This window comes from Pteronotus mesoamericanus, unplaced genomic scaffold (assembly GCF_021234165.1).
Source record: "Pteronotus mesoamericanus isolate MK-2021 breed Mesoamerican mustached bat unplaced genomic scaffold, CSHL_Meso_final scaffold_31, whole genome shotgun sequence".
Lineage (NCBI taxonomy): Eukaryota > Metazoa > Chordata > Mammalia > Chiroptera > Mormoopidae > Pteronotus > Pteronotus mesoamericanus.
In genome coordinates, this window is record NW_026555312.1 from 12,290,360 (window position 1) to 12,308,826 (window position 18,467).

Below are 18,467 nucleotides of genomic sequence, written 5' to 3' on the forward strand. Positions count from 1 at the left end.
AGTTAAATTGGTACGGTTCAATTTAAAAGATAATTAGCTAAAATAAGATGTTTTTACAAATACAAATGACTAAATGACAATCCAAGCAAACGTCACCACAAAATCACAATCTCAATAGAAAAAAAATATGCACAAAAGTTAGTGCTCTTTAGATGGTAATTAGACTTACTGTGGTGATCATTTCACAATGTACACAAACATGAAACTGTTATATTGTACATCTGAAACTAATATAATGCTATAGGTCAATTGTACCTCAAAAAAATGCTAGCGCTTTTCAGAAGTATTCATGTACTGATATTTCTAAAGTAGTATTTTTTTCTCCAGCTTCACTGAGATATCCCTGACATACAATATTGTATAAGTTTAAGGTGTACATGTGATTTGATACACTTATATACTACAAAATGATAACTACCATAACTGTAGCTAATACCTTCATCACCTCACACAATTACCATTTCTTTTTTGTAGTAAGATTTAAGATTTATTATCTTAGCACCTTTCAAATATATAATATAGTATTGTTAACTATAATCTCCTGCTGTACATTAGATCTTCAAACTTAGCTCATCTTGTAACTGAAAGTTTGTACCCTTTTACCAATATCGCCCCCTTTCCCCACCCTCCAACCCCTGGTAACCACCGTCCTACTCTCTCTATGAGTTCAGCTTTTTCAGATTCCATACACAAGTGATACCATATAGGATTTGTCTTTCTCTTCTGACTTATTTCACTAAACATAATGCCCTCAAGGGCCATCCATGTTGACACAAATTTTAGGATTTCCCTTCTTTCTCATGCTAAATAATATTCCTGTGTGTGAGTGTGTGTGTAATGTATCTTTTTTATTCTTTTATCTGTTGATGAACACAGTTGTTTCCATATGTTGGCTATTGTAAATAGTACTGCAATGGTCATGGAAATGCAGATATCTCTTAATATCCTGTTTTCACTTCCTTTTTGACATATATACCAGGAAGTGGGATTTCTGGATCATATGGTAGTTCTCTATTTAATTTTTTGAGGAATCTCTATGCTCTTTTCTGCAGTGGCTGCACGTATAGTGCACAAGGGTTGCCTTTCTCCACATGCTCGCCAACCTTACTTCTTGTCTTTTTTGATAAGAGTGATTCCAACAGGTGTGAAGCAATATCTCATTATAGTTTTGATTTGAATTTCCATGATATTTAGTGATGTTGAGCATCTTTTCATGTACCTGTTGGCCATTTGTAAGTCTTCCTCTTTAAGAATGTCTATTCAGTTCCTCTGCTCATTTTTAATTGGATTGTGGCAGGGGCAGGGCGGGGAAGGGGCGTTGCTCAGTTGTATGAATTCTGTATATATTTTGGGATTAACCCCTTATCAGATACATGATTTACAAATATTTTCTCCCATACCATATGTTGTCTTCCATTTTTTTATTGTTCCTTTTTGCTATGCAGCTTTCTAATCTGATGTAGTCCCACTTAGCAATTTTTGCTCTGTTGCTTTTGCTTTGGGTAGCATAGCTAAAAAAATCATTGTCAATGCCATTGTCAAGGAGCCTTTACCCTAAGTTTTTTTTCTAGTTTTATGACTTTAAGTCTTATGTTTAAGTATTTAATTCTTTTCACTTTATGATCCAAGATGTCTGCTGAAACTCCAGCCATCTATATCCAAGATTATAAGAAGGAGGAAATGAGAAAGGAGCAAAAGGATGTGTGCCCCTCCCTGGGCTTACAATCAAGCGATATTCATTCAGTGCACCATATCCTTACCCCTTCTTGGCGAAGTATGCTTTTAAAGCCAGGTCTTTTTTTTAACATAACCCTAAGCCAATAACAGAGACAGATTCTTCTACATCACACTGAATAGCAGGTATACAAAGAGAAAGGGACTACTGCAGCATAAATCATCTCAAACCATCCTAGAGGAGGCACACTATTGCCTCAAAGCAATGACCATAGAGTTAGTAAGACAAACTAAAGAACGTGACCAGTTATTGCCCCTCCTAGGTAATGCCTGGTGAAAATGTATATCTAGACTCCCTGAAGGAGGGTTATCAGCTGAACAGTGTCTCTCCAAAATTCATATGTTGAAGTTCTAGCTCCGCCCGCCCCCTCCCCACCCCCGCCCCGACTCCCCAACCCCTTACCTCAGAATGTGAATATCTTTAAAGATAGGGTCTTTAAAGAGGCGATTAAGTTAAATGAGGTCATTAGGGTGGGTTCTAATCCAATAACACTGCTGTCCCTGTAAGAAGAGATTAGAACACAAATAAATCCAGAAGGGAGAACATGTGAGGACGCAGGGAGACAACGGCCTTCGGCCTTCGACAAGCCCGAGAGAGAGAGGCCTCAAAAGAATTCAACCCTGCTGACACCTTGATCTCAGACTTACAGCCTCCGGGACTATGAGAAAACAAATCTATGTTGTCTAAGCCACCTAGGCTATGGTACTTTGCCATAGCAGCTCTAGCAAACTAACACAAGGAGTAACTAAGTCTTTCAAATGGCACCAATTTTAGAATTGGCAGGGAGCGCCACTGAAATCACACCAATTAAGCAGTTACCACCTTTGCATCCAGGTATACTTAGACCCCAGTTAATAGCAAAGTTGTATATTTCTAATGGACATTTTTTTTAAAAATCTGTAATTTGAGTGACAAAAGCAAGTAGTGTTGGATATAAACAAAGCATAAAATAGTCATTGATGAGTTCATACTGATATAAATAAATGATGGAGAATTGACCAATCTCCCAGACAGAAGAACTCCAAATAGCTGATGTAGATACTCCAGCCTCAAGCATAACCCTCCAGTTCTTAAGTGTGTACAACACATTTAGGCTTCCTCCTAAAGTGTTTTAGGGAATGGGAAAACAGAGTAACTTTACAGCAGAGAAAGCTGACAAACACTCCTCAGCCACATAATCAATGGTGTCAAGTCATGCTGACAGTACGTACCCTTGATAGGTGCTTTACTCCTGTGGTTGTCCTCCTGAAAACCTCTAATCTGAGCCTAATCATGAGAAAAACATCAGACAAATTCCAGTGGAAGGTCAGTCTCAAAATACCTGACCTGTATTTCCCGAAAGTGTCAGGTCATCATAAGCTAGAAAAGTCTGAGCAGCTTAGCCAAGAGGAGCCTAAGGAGGGATGATGCCTGAACATCACGTGGTACTGTAGGTGGGATCCTAGGAAAGAAAAAGGACAATAGGTAAAAACTAAGGAAGTCTGAACAAAGTATGGGCTTTAGTTAATTTAAAAATGCTTACAATAATCTACATAATTTGTATTCTGCAAATCATACATCTATAAAAATGTACCCTAAATGATTTCAACAAGCAAGGCTCCTTTTCTTCACCATTGCAAAGACTCTCAGAAGCTGCTGCAGTCCTAGCTGGTGCCAAGCAGTTAGAGGAAGCATGCTCATGCAGCTGGAGAGGAGAAGGGTTCTTTCCAGTGCACATGCTAGAATGGAAGTGAGCCCCATACAGTCATCTGAGGCGGCTAGTAGCAGATGTCGGTGCTGAAATTAAGGGCGGTACACAAGAAAAAGGGAGATCACCTGAAGATGGCCAACTGGCCACCCATTCAGTGACATTCCCTTGGTGAATTCACCTCTGCTTGGGGTCAGCTCTCAGCCTTACAGTGTCAGCAACCTCTTAATCAGTATCTTGAAGTCAATCAAAGTCATGGGTGCTGACTCATACTACTCAAAGTCAGTGAGTGTGACATAGAAAAACAGAATGTCACATTGTCAGACAACCCCAGTGCTTTGGGCTTGGTGGGATCAGGCCTGAGAGTCTGCATTTCTAACAAGCTCTCGGGTGATGCCAATCCTGCTGGTCCATGGACCACACTTTACATAGCAAGGGTCTAGACAAGCTACACGGAAACCAAAGTATCAAGTTTATTGGTGAGCTGAATATGAGTGAAATCACAGCAGAGGCTGACCACCTATTTAATGCCAGCAGGCTTTGATTGCCTGATGCACGCACCTCACACTGTGAGCACACTCACTGGTGGCATTATCCTTGGCAGTTCACCCTTTCCCCTGGACAGGGCGCCCATGGGTACTGCCAATCTGCAGCTCCAGAGGCCCTTCTTATGATGCTTCCACATTTATCTTCTCCCACCTCCGGTGGAAGCACATATTCTTTATATATGCAAAAAAATGCCTTCGATTACTTTATGAGCTGGTTTCGTAGCTCACGAAGTCATTCCCTCCAAGAGGACCTGATAAATCTCCGCGCTGACCTAGTGCATATAAATATCCTAGATTAGCTCTCTAAAAACAATGTTGTTTTCCCTTAGTCTTCACAGAAAAGAGGAAATACTGCACTTACACTGCTGTTGCAATAGAGAGGATTCTCATTCCTAAGCTATTTGTGGAGCCCCAGCTGAGTGCCAAACACATGATAGGCACTGGGGATGCAGTGGTGAGCAAAAGCAGATGAGACTCCAGCCCAGATGAAAACGGGCCACTTGAGAAAAGCGGCATGCTTTCTGTCTTTGGAATGGCTACATAAACATTTACTCTTATAAACTTTTACTTTCTCCATTTGGTCACTTGCACCTTTTTCAGAGCCTTGGTTTAAACAGCCTTGAGAACACAAGCACCCTAGGCTGAACGTCAACCTGCTCAACCAGTCAGCTTAGTTCACAGCAGGCTTCCCTGGTGTCATCATCTGACCTGTTATGTTCACGTGGCATGCAAAAACCCAAAAATAACTCCCAGAAAATTCTGCCAGGTCAAATCAAACCATATTAAAAATTACGCCACCATCTAGAAACCCTATACTTATCAAAGGAGAGTGAGTAATGAATTTCCATACAGTACACAAATAAGCATGTTTCTAACAGGTTGGTTTAGCAGGAAGGGGAATAATGATTTTGTTTCATTCATTCAGCCCCTTTCACACATGCCTACTAAGGGAAAACATTGTTCAGTGGGTAGTTCTTGAACTCTAGCCTGCAGAAGAATCCCCTGGGAAGTCTGTTTAGAATGCAGATTCCAGGATCTCACTCCCCCAACCCATATCCCACCCCCTCCTACCAGAGAATGGGATTTAGCAGGCTGGGGCTGGGGCCTATGAATCTGCACTTTACCACAGACCCCAAGTGATTCTTAGAAACACTGACTTGATTCTGATTCCATTTTAGTGGATTTCAACTTTGACTCACATTACATTTCTGGGAGAAGCATACAAAATTAAAAAAAACAGAGCCCTGACTGGTGTGGCTCAGTGGGTTGAGCAGCATCCCACAAACTGAAAAGGCTCCAGTTTGATTCCCTGTCAGGACACATGCCTGGGTTGAGGGCCAAGTCTCCTGTGGGCTGTGGGCGTGCGAGAGGCAACCAAGCAATGTTTCTCCCTCACATCAATGTTTGTCTCCCTCTCTTTCTCCCTCCCTTTCCCGCTCTCTAAAAATAAACAAATAAAATATTTTTTTTAAAAGAGTCCTCATGCCTGTACACAAAGACCTCAAAACCATTAAATCTGAACGTCCAATGCATGAGACCCAGGCATCAGTACTTTTCAAGCTTCCTAGGTGATGAATTGTGGTACTATTGCCAGGTGGCACTATTTGTCTGGGTTGTTAGCCATCAGATCCTCAGCCCCTCCCTGGTTCTGATTCAGTAGGTCTGCCCAAGGCAAGCCCTTAGAATCTGTGCCTGTAACAAGTGCCCTGGTGATTCTTACAGAGGAGTTTGAGAAATGTGCCCGTCTTCCTTAGCTGAGCCAGAAACGCTCATCCTCAGCAAAGGTGCTCCAATAGACATTTTCACCCCAGTTTTGGAGCCCCCATTTCAGGCATTCAGCTCCAATCTGACCTGGGTTTTCTCAGAGAGAGAGAGTAGGAACTCACCTTACTTTAGGCTGTATAGCAATGCAAGCCCACTGCTGGCTACCTCTGTACACCGCGGTGGCCTCTGTAGCCCCACTTCTACTGCTAACGTAACAGGATGTTTCTCCCACTTTCTTAGCTCTATGTACCAGGCACATGGTCTCACCAGTACCTAATATACTAATTTCATCTTCACAACATTATGAATAGCAACTCTTAATGCTAACTCTATCAATAAGGAAACTGAGGCACGGGGGTTAAGCAAATTGCCTGTTACTCAAATTCACCTAGGTGATGAATTTGAACCCTAACAGTGGGACCCAGATTCCCTCTCTTACCCATAACACTATAATGGTGCTCACCAAACACATGTTGAAGAGCCTGTCTACACATGGCTTGCTGCCAGAAGAAGAATACAGAAAGGATCAAGGAAGCTAGTGTTTACTATATCCCTACCATATGTACCAAGTGCTGAGTTAAGGGCTTTATGTATATGGTTTCACCTAATCCAAGAGTCAGATATAATCCAAATTGTGATGGACACACTATACTGCCTTACTCAGTGATGAAAAGAGTTAACAGTTGTAGAGTGTTGTGGGAAAAAAATAAAATGAAACAAATCAGCCAAAGAAACTTTCCAAGTGGATTTGGCAGACTGGATCCGGAAGAGCCAGTTGTGGCGATGTGTGCTGGGGAGGGAGGAGGCTGAGCGGAGAGCGAGCAGGGCTGACTGTGGAAGCATTCTTGAAGGAGGGGGAGCCATGGGGATCTTCGACTCAGAAAAAGGCCCGGGATTCCTGGGGTCTCAGGAAGGAACAGGAGTTTCACTCACACATGCTGCTTCTCGGGGCAAATCTTAACAGGTCAGGACAAATGGCAGAGGTCTACCCACTCTGAGGAGTACATGATATAACATTGCCTTTAAAGACAAGCCCATTCTCCCACTTCTGCAGAGAAACAGAAGAGCTATTCCTTTTGTCCTGCCTTAGGCACCTCCCTGAATAGTGGTAATAGAGGGGAGGGAGCGGGGCAGGGGGTGGGGGGAGGGCAGAGGAGGTTGCAAATCCAATGCTTTGCACCCCAAGGACTTTAAGCATTTGGCAAGTGGCCAAGAGAGCCAGCCTGTGTGTTGAGAGAAAACAATAGTGAGTGGCTGCTAAACGCCACCTTTTCCCCATCTCTAACTGTTTAAGGATACCGACCACGTTGCCAGTCCCAAGCATCTAAGAAGAGCCACAAGGAAATATGCCTTGCCTACAGGATTCCAGAAGCCCGTTGCCATTGGCCAGGTCACAAAGGCACATTAAACCTTAACAATATGGAAACTCTACGCTGGCCAGCAGAGGAAAGGGTCTAAAGGAAACCAGGGACTTGGATACACAGACGAGTTTCAGAGAGGTTGAAAGGGAGGCCTAGGTTTGCTGGCAAAGAACCTGAATCAACAGCACAAGCATTCAGGATTAACAGCTCTGATCCTAGAACATGAGTTATTCAATCTTTCCATGTGGGCTATGGGGCTGCTCTACGCCCAAAGGCGTTAACTGGAATGGAAAGGCAGGCAAAATTATGCAAGTGAATCCCAATCTTAATGAAGCAGGGGTGGAAAAGCTAGGATTGCTGTGAGAGACGTGTTCCCATGCAAGACCAAGAACAAGTGAGTTAGGTTTGTGAAAGGGGCAGGATCACAGGAGCGAGGAGAGTAGGGTAAGAGGCAAAGTGTAATAAAGTCTAAAAGAAGGGCCAATGAGTGAAAGTAAACACATGCAATGATTTTTCACAGAAGGCAGTAAATAATAAGCACAATATGTAAATATTTAAAACCATCCCATACTCCCCTTTTTTATTGAGCTCCTACAATGATTTACCAACAAATTTGACAAAACAAGTATTGAGAGAAAAAAAAAGCCTGATTAAAGCTGAATGAAGAGTTTATTATTTTCAAAACCTTCAACTACAGGTTTTATTCCCCCTGGGCCTGTGGGGCTGAGTAGACCATATATATCAGCAAACCAGAATTAATGACGCGAGGTTTTTTGCTTCCTCCATCCAAGAAATAATAGCTGACAGCATTTATAATTTAACATTGTTTCAAGGCAGACTGTGCTCATACTTCCCGCCTTTAATGTATTCCATTTTAAATCCATACCTATTATTTTCCCTCTGTATATTATAAAGTCATGATCTCCTTCATGTGCTAGACCGATAATGACTTTCCTGGTGGCAAACAATGCAGTACCTGCTTGCAAACCACTGAACCTCGAAAGCAAGCAACACCACTAAATGTTGAGCACGTCCTCAGGCATACCAAATAAAAAACAAGTCTATTGTTTCTAAGAATTATTTGATGTGCATCCATGAGCAACAAACCTCGAAAAAAATGCTTTTGAAAACATCTATTACTGGATTAAGGAAATCAACCTTTCCCCAAATCAGACAAATCCCTGTGAGAGCAAATAACACTCAGTACTTTACATATCTCTTTGTCTAGGTCTCTCATGTAACTGTAACCCTCCCAGGGCGGGGACTTTGTCTAGTTTTTCACCCACTGTGCCTAATATGCTGCCTGGGACATAACAAAGGCTTAATAAGCCTTGGTTAGAAGAATGAAGTTTGCCTTCATTCTTCTGGGACTGGCAATGTGGTTAAAAACAGATCTGTGCACTTATGAAATACTCTTGGCTAAAACCATATAAAATAAAAGAATTGTATTCGGTTAGGCTCTCAAGCAAACACCTACAAGCATTTCTGTATTACATTCATCTGGCACTTGTACAGCTTATTTGATTGAAAGGAATACCCATAAGAGAGCTTCTTAATGACATTCATTTAGAAAACCAGGGAGCGTGGCATTAGAATTCTGACTGAGCATCACTGTGCCTTCGCGTACTGAGGTCCCCGAGGAAATTACTTGACCTTTCAAGACTCATTTTCCTCATCTGTATAATGGGATCACAGAAAAAAGCTTCCTACAAAAAAAAAAAAAAAAAGCTTTCCATAAAAGCTTCCTATGAGAACTAAATATGTTGATAATATCTAACATTTAGTGAGTACTTATTATTAGCTAGAAATTGTGTTAAATTCTTTATATGTCTATAATATTTTATATTTATGTGTTACATAAAATATAATCTCATTTAATCCTCACAACAACTCTATGATTATTTTCTGCATTATTCAGATGAAGAAAGGAAGGTATGTAGACATTTAGCTCTTTAGCTAAAGGTTACACAGGCAGCAAGTAGCACCAAAACAGGGGCCAAAATGCTGGCAGTCTACCTCCAAAGCTGGTGCCCCCAAGCTCTATGCTATATTTGCATCTATGGGCCTAGACTGTCTCTTGGCATGGAAAAAAAGTGATAATACTCTTGCCTGCCAGGAAAACCAAGTGTCTGGGGTACAGAAGGGACACTTTTAACTTAATACGTCCTTATGTATCCCTTGAACTTTATACTTCATACATGTATCCCCCACTCAGAAAATAATATATACTAAAAAGAAAAAGTTTCATAAAAACAAAATTGCTATGAGTTGAGAAAATCAGCAACAATACTACTCTTTATACAAAGAATTGGGGCAGGTATCATTTCCACTATTTAGCACTGAAAACAATATGAAATTATGTCACGCAAAGGCCCACCCATCCAACTGCCTGTTTAATACAAGCTGACATTTCTAATTTAATCACTGCTTTAATTCTTTCCTCCATTTATGATGGTTTCACTGACTGTGCTCAGGGCCTTTGTACTTGCTGTCTTCCCTGCCAGGGGCCTTCCTCCTCCATCTACCCAGAGGCTCCCACCTCACCTGCCTCCTTCAGGTCCCTGCTTAAATGTCATCTTCTCACACTCTTTAAAAACCTGCCATCCTTTCTTTCTCCACAGCACATTTTCCCATCTGATGACACACTAGGTTGTTACTTATTAACTTGCTGTATGATCTGTCTACTCATGTTAGCTACATGAGGGCCAGAATGTTTGTCTCTTCAGTTCACTGCTGTTTCTCCAGCCCCTAGAAGACTGGAACCTCATTTAACTGTTGAATGAATGATCTGACTGTGGCCTATGAAATCCTCTGAAACTGACATTTTGAAATTCTTAATTTAATATGTTTCATATTTATTTCACAGGGTCTTCTTTAGGAAAGAATACAGAGTGACCTATCCAGTATTTTAAGGAAGAAAGAGAATCCATTCGTCAAAGTGTCACAATAAGTAAAAGCTGACCTTTATAAATTCATTCTTTGAGGCTCCTCTACGGAAAATGTTTTAAATTGCACAAAGGGGTGTGTCATTTGACCTGAGCTGGTTAAGTAGAAAGACCATGGATGTTGAATTCAAGCTATAGGTTTCCAAGTCAACATGCCTAGCAAGTTATTTAGCCTTCCTACACCTCAGTTTCCTAATCTATAAAAAGATACTAATTATAACATGCTTAACTTTATAAATATGTTGTGAGACTTACATTGGTTTAAGTATGAGTGAAGCATTGGTAAACTGTTAAAGCGTAATTATATGCTAACTAAGTGTAAACTCTTGAAAGCAATAACATAAATGTTTCTCTCAAAGCTACCACCAAAATATCTAGTAAAAATTCAGTGCAATTTAAATAGAAGAAAAGTCAAATTTGTTAGAAAGTACAAACTTAAAAGGTCACTTAAAAAATTAATGCCAATTTACTTGAGCTTTACATCTCTAAGCTTTGTGAAGTAAGTTTGTAGAAAACCCTACAGAAAATAATGTGGTTTACCTGCCAGCAGGCACAGTGTAAGAACCTCCAGAGAGGAAAAAAAGTTTTTTAACACAGCACATTCTATCAGAACAAAGTACAACGCTGAGAAGCCACCCAGAAAAACTCAACTGAAACAAGCATTTATTTAACTTCACAGAGGCAGTAGTGACCTGTGGGTTGGTAAGGAAAAATATGAATGCAAAATCAAAATTCTCTTGCTGCCTTTTCTTCCTATTTATAAAAGTTTAAGGGACAACCTTTCAAAGGCCAGTCAACATTCATTTAAAGGGTATGGAGTGACTAACAGGTGTTCAACAGTCATTCAATCCTTATGATTTGCATTACAAATCAGAGCATGTGAGGCCAGGGCAGGTCTGAGGCTTGGTCCCACTCTCTCCTTTTGTAAGGAAACTGACACATAGGTAAGTTGAATGGTTTTCCCAGCTCTCATAGTCACTTATTAAAAATAGACACCAGAGTCTAGGTGTTTCATTCAATGTGGAACTACTTTCTTAAGGAAAAAATAATTTTCCTCCTTAGACCAAAGAAATTAAATATTTTGAATGAATAAACAGCCCAGATCAGTATCCCACAGTCTTTTTATCAAAGGCCACTAAAGCTCCTTAATATTTCAATTGGAGTTTTTCATATAAGGGAAAGTAGTAGCCTTTTGCTCCCTCTCCAACTGAAAATCCTGAGACTTATCATTTTAACATATATTCAAGCTATAATTTTGTCCCTGTCATGAGGTCATCACTAGACCCATATATGTAAATGGAAGAGACACATCCAAAATATTTTCTTACCATTATTATGACCATACATAAAATCACCCCCATATTCATGAGGCAAACTTTGGCCCTCTTTCAGAGAGATGTTCTTGCCTACAAATGAATGCATCATCCCTTTAACCTTCAAATTACTCAGTGATCAGCATCACAGCTACAGTAAAAGATGCCAATAAATTCAAAGGAAGATGATTTAAGAATAATAAAACAACTACATGAAGCAAATAATAAAACTCCCATCCATACTACTAATTTCCAAATGCCTGGGTATGATTTTCAATTAAAAGAATTTCCCTATTAACTCTAAGGAAAACCAGCGCTTTGTATCAGACATCCAGGCAGAAACTGACACATAAGAATGAGGCATCAGAGAAGCCTAAAGGAACAGCCTTAAATATCACAATCACACTTGTCAATTAATGGAGCCCACCATGTGCTAGGCATTACTGCTGTGTTACCCCACCTAACCCAAATAACCCACCAATCAGAATTATCATGCCCATCTTAGAGATAAAAAAACAAACTCTGAGAGAGGTTAGTCATTTACCCAAGATCACCTAGCTAAATGGATTAAAGAGCCAGGATTTATATTTTACTGCTGAGATCCTAATGCTGAAGCCAGAATTCCTTCTCCAAAAATACCACATGTGACTTTTCCCCCACTAGCCTGAAATTCAAACCATTGTTTGTTCTCTTTAAATGTCTTCAGGAAATGTCTTTGTTTTATCTGAGACAGGGACATACTCTTTGGCTAATGCATGCACTCGGATGAGCATATCTGATTAACAATTACTGTCATCTAACAAAAAGTAGACTCTGCGGGAAGAGGCCAAAGGACAGGAAGATTTTGCCTATGCCAAACAAAGCAGAGAAAATTAAAAGCTGGTGAGGGGGGAGCAGGGGGGTGCTGGCTGGCCTCTGACAGTGTGAGGGTGATACCCAGATGGCAAGCCACCCCATCATTGGTATCTTTTTCATTTTTTGAACTAATAAAATAATTAGAGAAGTTCAGCCCAAACCAGTCTATTAAAAGAGCTCTTCAGAAAATACATTTGGGAAACCTCACAAATGAATATATCTCAGCCTGTAGATATGAAAAGATTAAAAGAACTTGCTGCTGCCCCTTAAGAGCAGTAAGGGACATTCAGAAATTCCTGGTTGATTTGTGGTAGGCAGTTAGACAGACATGAGCAGAGCAAAGACTACAAGCCAGGATCGAAGGTGACCAGCGCGGAAAGCGCCAGGTTCCTGGCAATGGGAAAATAAGGACATCACCCCCAGGATAACCTTTCCTCCCCTAGCATGTCACTGGTCACACAGTTTGGACCCCCTGACCTTTCGTATCATGGGTCATGAGGTTCAGACCCTTCCCTGACCTTTCCTCCCCTGGCATGTCACTAGTCATGTGGTAGACCCCCTTGGAGGAGGAACAAGGGGCCGAAGAGTGGCTTCATGCAGCTCCCATGCAGGCCCTTGCACAACCGCCCCCTTAAGCATTAACCCCCTAGGGATAACACCTCGGCCTCAGCTGTCTTTCAGCTCCAGGCCCAGAAAAGCAGGAATACCAGACCAGAAATGCCATGGCTGACTTTAGGACGCCCTGCCCCGGGGCTGATCAGTCAGTGGGGACCACGACCCTGAAAGGACACACCTGGAAAGCTAATGAATATTCCATTGAGATCCTTCCCTGGAACCTCCTTTAAAATCCCTGTCTTTACAAGCCCTTAGGATGGAGGATCCAGCAGGCTGTCCCTCTCAGGGGCACACTGGCACGTTTCTCATCCCTCTATCTTCCCCCCAGGCGTGGTACCTTTACCATTCTCTCTCCTAAGCTTCAAGGGCCCTTCTTTTGCTTCTGTAACATGTTTCCTGACCCCGTTTCTTCTATGACTCACTTCTTCTACCTCTGTGACTTTATAAATAAACTGTCTCTTACAGTTTGAGTGTTGGCTCTGACTTGTTTCTTAGCCAGAACTCAAGTACCGAGGTTGCTGAACCTAGGTCCAGTCTGACTCCACAGGTCTAACACTTGGTGGCATTATCCCTGCCAACAGATTGTTAACATTAAGTCTGAAGAGATCATTTCTTTAACATATTCAAGCACATGTTATGTGCCTTTTCCCAAACATGATTTCCATCTACCATGTTCCCAGACTGCATTTGGAACTCAGAAATGTCTTTGTCTTTAGCCTGACTAGTTCATGGACTGTCTTTGGCAGGGAACTTTTTGCTTTTTTGGTTCTAGCTGGTTCTAGCCTGTGACTTCAGAGTCAAAGGAAACAGTCCGTAAGACAAGGAAGGACCATGAGGCTGAAATAAAGTTGTTTCAGAGATGAAATGAGCTCTCATAATCAAAGCAAGATATAGCATGGGTCGGAGGAGCATCTAGTATTTTTTGTTCAGAACACAAAATATCCCTTGAGGGGTACTTCTTACTTCTCTTTTAAGAGAAAAGGGAGAAAAGGCAAGTAAGTTGTAAGCAGGCTGAAAAGAAAACAGATTACCTGTATGTTCTAAAGAAAATATTTTAAATATCTCTGTTTTCCAAAGATTCTAATTACACATAAGTTTGGCAGGGACAGGTTGCCATATGAAAATTGTATATGCTTATTTGACTAAGTATGGAGTACAAGGAAAGTTATTGGAGATGGTAAAGCTGACATAGAAAATTACTCTGGAAGCAATGACATACTTAGCAAATTTGACCTGGAATAAACCACCTAATCCCACCACTCTTTCTATGACAAAACTAACTATTTTTAGTTATAATTGTAAAAGGAAACAAATAATAACAAAGGCCAAAAAAGAAGCATAAGCAGAGACACTTTTATTTTATTTAATATATGTAATCATGTCAACAAAAAAAGATAAAAAATAGAAAAGAAAAATTACCATTCAAAAAAAGGGAGAAAATTAATGGACCAGTACTCTAATTATGTTCATGTATTTTTGAAATAAAGAGGAAAAAACATATCTACATATTGGCCTATCTTTATTATGACTAATGAATATTAATTTATCTACATATAATTAATAATATTACAGTAACTGAGTAAGTTCTACCTAAACATAGAAACAAACACAGGAAGGCTGCCAAAATGAGGAGACAAAGAAACACGGCCAATGTGAAAGAACAGACAAAACTCCAGAAAAAGAATGAAACAAAATGGAGACAAGCAATCTATCAGATGCAGAGTTCAAAACACTGGTGTAAGGATGCTGAAAGAACTTTGTGAGGACCTCAACAACATAAAAAAGATTCAGTCAGAAATGAAGGATACACTCATTGAAATAAAGAACAATTTACAGGGAAACAATAGCAGAGTGGATGAAGCTGATAATCAAATCAATAATTTGAAACATAAGGAAGCAAAAAACAACCAATCAGAGCAATGAGAAGAAAAAAGAATAAAACAAAAATGAGAATACTATCAGCAGCCTCTGGGACAACTTCAAGAGGTCCAACATTTGCTTCACAGGGGTGCCAAAAGGAGAAGAGAAAGAGCAAGAAATTGGGAATCTATTTGAAAACAACAAAAGAAAACTTCCCTAGTTTGGTGCAAGAAATAGACATGGAAGTCCAGGAAGCACAGAGTCCCAAACTAGAAGGATGCAGAGAGGCCCACTCCAAGACACATCATTATTAAAATGCCAAAGGTTAAAGATAAAGAGAGAATCTTAAAAGCAGCAAGAGAAAAGAAGTTAGTTACCTACAGGGGAGTGCCCATCAAACTGTCAGCTGATTTCTCAAAGGAAACTTTGCAGGCTCGAAGGGATTGGCAAGAAATGTTTAAAGTCATGAAAGCAGGGACCTACGGCCAAGATTGCTCTCCCCAGCAAAGCTCTCAGTTAGAATGGAAGGGCAGATAAAGGGCTTCCCAGACAAGAAGAAGCTAAAGGAGTTCATCATCACCAAACCATTATTATATGAAATGTTAAAGGGACTTATTTAAGAAAAAGAAGAAAATCACCACTATGAACAATAAAATGGCAATAAATACATATCTATCAACAATTGAATCTAAAACACAAACTAAGTAAACAAGAACAGAGTTAGAGTCATGGATACACAAGGGCATTTTGATGGTTGCCAGATGGGAGGGAAGTGTGGGGAAGTGGGTGAAGAGGTGAGGGGATTAACAAGTACAAATAAGTAGTTGCAGAACAGCCATGAGGATGTGAAGTGCAGCATAGGAAAGGGAGTAGCCAAAGAAGTTACATGCATGACCCATGGACATAAACAAAGGTACAGGGACTGCCTGAGGGCGTGGGGGGTGCTGGGTGGAGGGGGGCAAAGGGGGGAAAACTGGGACAACTGTAATAGCGTAATCAATACAATATAATTTAAATAAATAAATAAAACTCAATAGTGCCCTGTTTAAGTAGTTCTCCAAATTAACTTCATATAGAAATAATGTTTACTAAAGAATAAGTAATACAAATGTGCTCATTTATAGCTCACATATAAGTTATTAAAACTCAACAGTGCCCTGGCCAGGTTGCTCAGTTGGTTGGAGAATCATCTCATACACCAGAAAGTTTGCAGTTTCAATTCCTGGTCAGGAAATATAGCAAGGTTACGAGTTAGATCCCCAGTTAGGGCGATTATGGGAGGCAACCAAGCAATGCTTCTCTCTCACATTGATCTTTCTCTCTCTCTCCTCTCTCTCTCTCCCCTCTCTTCTCTCTCAAATCAATTTTCTAAACAAAAAAAAAACCAACATATCCTCAGGTAAGGATCAAAACAAGAACAAACTCAACAGTAATCACAGCAGGACTTAGAACTTAGGCCTACAAAAAGACTTTTTGGGGGGAAGAGTATTTCATCATTGACATTTGTTTAGAATTGTCATCACATGGTGATATTTAAAAGCAGAGCAAGATTCATTGGTTTTGTTTTATAACTGCACACAGACAAGGTCCTCCTCATGGGGTTCACCCACGGCAGGCCACTCTCGCTGTCCCGCCGTTGGTGGGCCATGGCCAGGGAAGAAGGAGCTTTAAGCCAATTCTTAAATAAAAGAAGAAATATAGACTCACTAAATGGACACTAAAGAATTATAACAGATAAAAGAACATATATTCAAACTATTCCACCTTCTCAAGAATACCAAAGTATCAGAAAGGAATCTATACTTAAATCTGCAATCTATGTAACAGATGTGGCAATTCCATAAAAATTTTGTACATAAAAATGGTTCATAGGTATTTTTATATTTAAAAATGTAACTGTCGGTGTTATTTTTGACTGCCACCATATGTGGAATAACTTATTCCCATTTTCTTAAAAAGGACACTGAAGGACACAAAAGTAAACCAGTGCTTCAGTAGAGGCTACAAATCAAGAGATAGATACCCCTATTGACAGGTTAAAAACACGATCAGTCTCATCAGGAAAACCATGACATCTGAGCCAGTTCCTAAGCTTGTGTCTCAGCGCTTATTCCCTACTGTCACACTGGCAATCTTCCCTTAATTCCAGGAGGCCAAACCCCATGGCTGTTCACATCCCAAAGAACAGCCCATCCACTTGTAAAGCCTCAAGAAACCTGACATCTGTTGGCAGCTGAACCACGCCACATTGTTTGTCTGCAAGGATAACTGTAGTCCGGAGTGGTATCAAATGTGATGGGCGACCTGGTGCTAAGGCAAGACTGGCGTCCTGGCATCAAAAACAAGGCTGTGCAAGGAGAAGCCTCACAGACTTAGCGAGCAGTCTTATGAGCCTCAAATATTTTGCATGGCCCTGTTCTCTGTCCAGGTATTTGATTTAATTAAATTCAATCTACTTCTTTTTTTTAAGAACCAAAATACATTTTCAGCTGTATTACTACTTTTCGAAGAGCACAGGCTATACAGGTTCCAAGCACCTTGCTTCACTGCTTTTGAAGTTGTAGCAACAGTTACCCGATTGACTATAATCACGTACCTTATTCAAACATGAAATTTCCCAAGAAGTCTGAGGTGATTTGGGCCAACCAAGTTCATAAGGTTTTTGATGCAGATCCTACTAATATAGCTTATGTGTTTTATGAACATATAAGGACGCGGTGCTACCTTTTAACTAAAACAAAAACCAAGGTAACAACCTACTTGCATTTATTTTCAATTGTTCATATCATTACAGCCAAAGAAATGAAAACTTCTTCCAACCTACCTGCTTCCAATAATAATACAATGAACTTTGATGTGAATGTTAGACATGCTTACTTTAGGCTTCTGGTCAAATCTGCACGAGGATAATTAAATTCTGAGTTTCCAAAAATCCCCTCTGTAAATTCAACAGATACGATATATTTCTCTTCTTTACTAAGCTATTGTTTACTATTGCTCTGAACTACTCCGCACCTGCAATATTGCAATTCAGTGGACGTTGAAGGGTATAACAAGTTTACAGAGACATGAACGTGTGTAAACTCAAAGCTTGATGCCACCACAGTGCCGTTACACTAACCCACATCCCCCAACCCCCACAACACAACCCTCTGCTTCCACTGGCTCACTTCTCCAGAGACCTAGTGACCTCCAGTCAATTTTTCTTCTCTATACACACTCATTAGTTATATCCTCACTGTCTAATGCAATAGTCGCTAGCCACATGTGGCTAGTGAGAACTTGAGATGTGGCTAGTCTAAATTAAGATGGCCTATAAGTATAAAATTACACACCATATCTTGAAGACTAAGTATGAAAAAATAATGCAAAATACCTCTCAATCTATTTCAATCCAAGTAATACCTATGCCAGGTCCCATGCTAGACAGTGGGGGTTAGGGGAGGAGGAGGGGGGAAGTAGAACTAAAACAATGACTTTCAAAATGCTCTCAGTCCAAAAGGGGAGCCTGCAGGAACTCTGAGATAAAGGCGACAACAGAAGAGAGGCTCTGGTACAAAGGAGACACAGAGGAAAGAGCCACCTGGAGGACTAGGGAACATGACAAAGAGCTGCGTTTAAAGGACAAACAGGGGTTCACCAGGCAAGAGGCAGGAAAACTGCCTCCAGTTACGTCCATAGTTGTGAATGTCATGTCCATTTACCTTCTCCATGAGTACCTTTAATACTGAAGACAATACCCATCATTCTTATTTCAACTGGACAAGCCACAAAGAAATTTGTA

General features: G+C 40.5%; 1 protein-coding gene across 2 annotated transcripts in view; it reads right to left on the reverse strand.

The window, feature by feature from the left end:
• The window catches only part of RNF144B (ring finger protein 144B), a 161,847-nt gene that overhangs the window by 95,375 nt on the left and 48,005 nt on the right, over nucleotides 1-18,467 (reverse strand). The window contains exons 3-4 of one of the 2 annotated variants that reach the window (XM_054591836.1): nucleotides 2,947-3,176; nucleotides 2,138-2,235 (exon numbers count right to left, since the gene is read on the reverse strand). The exons of the other annotated variant lie outside the window; for it this stretch is intronic. The gene's annotated coding sequence lies outside the window, so the exon portion shown is untranslated. The remainder of the gene's footprint in view (nucleotides 1-2,137; nucleotides 2,236-2,946; nucleotides 3,177-18,467) is intronic. 2 annotated transcript variants of the gene reach the window in all.